The following is a 4,440-nucleotide window of genomic DNA, read 5'->3' on the forward strand; positions in this document are numbered from 1 at the left end:
GGAATTATAAACTTATACGTCTTTTAAGATTTGCGTATGGGAATCTTCCTGAACTTGCAGCTTCTAAATCTTGAAAAACACACAGAGATTCTTGTAAAGAGACATATTTCAAAAATCTTCTTCCAGAAACCGGCAGAACAGTTGTTTTGACTATGCTATTTTTTTTCTGATTGAGGTAGGAAAGTACCACTGGCTTCACTATTCTGCAACATATGCCCAAATTGGTTGTCTCATTTCCAGAGTGAAACAAACATCTTCTGTTTATCAAAATTGGTTGTCTTCTGTTTCTAAAAAATAATTAGTGTCTAGGTCTAAAATCATCAACAGTTTAAGATCCTTATTAATCAAAACCTGGGTATAAAGACAGACAGGAATTTCTCTACTTTAAAGTGTTGGGGAAAATTTGAAGCAGAGGCTGTCACTTGAGAGATTAGGATACTAGTTCACACATAAGAGATCCTCCTGTTTTGTAATCCAGGTATGTATGTTTGAGCTTTTTCAACGTAAGTCCTGTGCCTTCCACTGTCAATGGTACAGAAGAAATGAATACAGGACCTCCTTACATTGTTCTACTTTCCAGAAGGCAAATGAATCTGACAGGACAAAGCCATCTTCATGCTCAAAGTACATAATTAATCTGTCCGTATTTTGTCTACTCTTTAGTAGTGGTATAGTGTTTACTGAAACTGAAAAAAAGCACCAAACCCCCCCTCTAAAAACCTCTATAATTTTTAGAAGCCAGCTTTTGAAAATGCAGCACACTGAAGAATTTTAAGAACCAGGTTGCAGTTACCTCTGCAGAGATAATTTTGCCGTACAGAACTAAGCAAGACTGAGCTATCAGGGCCAGGGCTGGAGGTTCCTCAAAAGTTCCTTGAAAGTGTTTTTCTCCACATGAAAAAGATCTCACCAAAGCGCTGTCTAATGATTTGAAAACAACTGGAAATCAGGGCATAATGCTACTGCAGTACATAACTAAATGCAAGGATTTAAACACTTTTTTGTTATTGCTCAAGTTTCCAAGAGTTTATATGAGAATCTTTCACAGCCACGTGTCTCACATGCAAGGTATTTCACAACAGCAAGAGAGGGATGACTCTTCTCTAAAAGATGGTCAGAAGAGAGTGAGGAAAAGAGATCTGGTTTTCAGAAAAGCATAATGTGGCCAAGTCATTCTAGAAAACAGTGTATTTGGAGCTTAATAAAGGATTGGTAATTTTATTCTTTCTGGAGAGAAAGTGTCAGGGTTCCTTTGGTGATCTCTGACTTGCAATTTGTTTCTTGACTTGCTCTTGGAACATTGTGATGTTTCTCTTTGAAATTGGGCAGGTGATATTGGCACAGCAGTTCTGTGACTTGTCACATGTAATTCACCTTGTTATGAAGGGATGAATATATCTACTTTTACTTGTCTGGTGATTTATATGGCCTGAGACATTTTAATGTTACCTTTTAAAGTTTGATTGCTCTTGAGTTTTATTTACATTTACAACAAAGGAAATGTTTTAGTGTTACATATTCAGTTGTGTTATTTTCGTGCTTATATTCTGAGATGAAAGAACCAAGGAATTTGGAAGTTTGATTGTAATGTCAGTGAGATGTTTGCTCTGAATTAGCATGTTACACAGCTGTAGTAATGTATTTAGTGTTCATCCTTGGTATGTATTTCAGATTATAATCCTGAGATTACTTTTGGTGAGGAAAAACAACTTTGGCAGTGACTGGGGGTTTACTTACATGGTTGATAAATATAATTTTAATAATTTACCTTCATTTTTTTTAAAGTTTGTTTATGCCTAAAGCTTTTCATTCAAAAGGTGTGGTGACCCTCACATATGACTGAGCACAACACTGGCAACAGACTGTGGCCGACAGCCACAGAGGTAATAATGCTGCCTCTTTTTTTTTGTTGTGTGAGTTTTGATCTACTCAGAAGAGAGTGTCTTAAATTATGGAGAATTTGGAATCCCTAATCAAGGAAAAATCTGTTTTAGCTGTCCTCAGAAATTTAATTTAGAAGACAAAAGGAATAACAGAGGTTTAATTTGTAGTCAAGATTATTTTATGCCTCCCTAGATAAGCAGTGAAATATTTATACAGCAGATTGCTGCTTTCTGCAGCAATAAGTTTTCCATAAATATATGAGTGTATACAGTTGTACACCACCTTGGCAGTAGCGATCCCCAAGCTAGGACTAACACTAGCTGGCACATCCAGGGGACACAGTGCTCTGCCAAGGAGATACGAGCCTGATTTCTCAAAGCTGTGTAAGGCCTGAAGTAGCAATTACAGATTTTAAATAGCAATAAACAGCTCGGGTGTTGTACAGCTCTGTGTCAGCGTGCCCATATTCTGGTTTGAGGGATAGAAGATGAGTCTTTGTAGAACATATCATCATGTGTTATGGCCTAGAGCTGGTATGTCCATCTCCTCTGATTATCTGCTGCAAACTAATGTAAGAGAGGAAAAGCAGTCAGCAGAACAGACAGGGATGCCACTTAAAAAGTTTCACAATAAGCTGAAAAATAAAAAATCTTTTCCATCAAGGGGGAAAAAGACCGTCAATGCACACATACCTTTTCTGGTCTTTTTTTTTTATTTTGAAATTTTTTTAAGGCTCAGTATATTTGTTTTGGGATTTAGTTGTATTTATTTATTCCCCCATTCCTCTCCAAGATATGCCTCTCTTCTGGACGCTTTCATTCCATTCCAGTCCTTTAAAAAGTAGAAAAATGTCAACAACTTAAGTATCATAATCTGTAGCTCAAGGCAGGTGAAAAAGTAGGGAGTCAGGGACTTACTGTCCTCTCTCTGCAACATATTAACAACAAATTGTAGCATTAAGATACTTGAAGTTCCTTACATGTTTGAGTCTCAGTTAAAATGGCACAGATCTCTAATTCTATCAAACTGGATTTTTTAATCTCAAACAAGAATACTTTTACAAATGATAGAAAATTGTATATTGTAAATTTACATGGAGCATGTAAACAACATAACATTTTCACTTTTACTACTTAGATTTGCTTGTTTCAAAATGAGAATTTAATTCACAAATGTATAGATAATACTGTATTTGCAATATTTTTCTTAAATCCTTTTTTTTTGACCCAAATATGTGTAATGGAATAAAAGATTACTTAATGTGTAGTCTTTTTCAGACACTCTTGCAGAACTCTTTATAGCTTTCATTTATGTAAGCTCTTTTACTTTGCTGTGCAATAACATCGAAATTTCCAAGTTTAAAAATGAGATTTTGCAATTGTTTTTTCTTCCCTATGGAAAACATTCGGGACTAGAAATTTGGACAGAATGTTATTAAAACCCTTACTTTTTATTTTTCTTTTTCAATCTAGTTAAAGGTTTTTCTTAATCCTTATGTAATAACATAAAAAAGTGTGTGTATGTTTTGGGATGGTAAAACTCTCTCCATAATGGATTACTGGGTGAGATTTCAATTATGCGCTTTTCACCAACTAATTCTGGGTGCAATCATTCCAGCTAGGTTATTATTGCTAGATGAGCTGGATGGAGCTTGAGTCATCGTGGCTGTCAGAAAAACTGCTTGAGGAAAAGAAGGCTGGAAGTGTGGAGGAGGAAGCACTATCATCACTCTGCAGCCTGCCTCCATGTTTTGACATTGCCTTCAAATAGTGTTGGATCGCTTCCAGGAGCAAAACAGTACAACAGCTGGTCCCAATTACTCTAACTACAGTGTGTCTACAAGCACAAATGGCCAGTTTTCTAATTTGACTCTCTGGTTTAATGAACTAGTTATTTATTAATTTGACAGGAATTCTAGTGTTGTGTTTAGCTGCTTGCTTCTGTTTAATCTTCTCTTTGTAGCTGTGTTCATACAGTCCTGCTGGCTGCTATTGTAAGCTATGTAGATGAGAAAGCAAAATACATTGGCAACACATAGCATACAGTTGTTGTTTTACTTCAAAAGACCTACAAGCTGAAAATCTATTACTTGATAAGTTTTTTACTAACAGGAGTTATCACTTAATACAGGTAGGGAGACAGAATTTTGACCATCTTTCTCTTGTCTCTCAGAAATTTTAAATAAAAAATTAACATTTCAAAGACCCACATTCTACTTACTCTTACACATTCATCTACTTCACAGGATATATTTTCAGAGAGTTCTAGAGAGTTGCAGAAAAATGTACCTGTATGAGCACAAATAGGAGCTTACTCATGCAAGTGGTGTAGAATGATGCACAGCTGTCACAGTGGGATAAGAAAGCATCAATGTCTGCACAAATGAGAAAAGGTGTACATGCTGTGAGCACACAATATAAACCTGCAAAGAAATGGTCCCAAATATATTGAAAACTAGAATATTCAGCTATTTTCTCCCAGCACTTTACTCCTAATAAATCACCAAGAGGTTATAGTTACTAAGCAACCAATACCTGTTAATTTATTGTGCAAGAT

The sequence above is a fragment of the Corvus brachyrhynchos genome, unplaced genomic scaffold, assembly GCF_000691975.1.
Source record: "Corvus brachyrhynchos isolate BGI_N302 unplaced genomic scaffold, ASM69197v1 scaffold147, whole genome shotgun sequence".
In the NCBI taxonomy this organism is placed as follows: Eukaryota; Metazoa; Chordata; class Aves; order Passeriformes; family Corvidae; genus Corvus; species Corvus brachyrhynchos.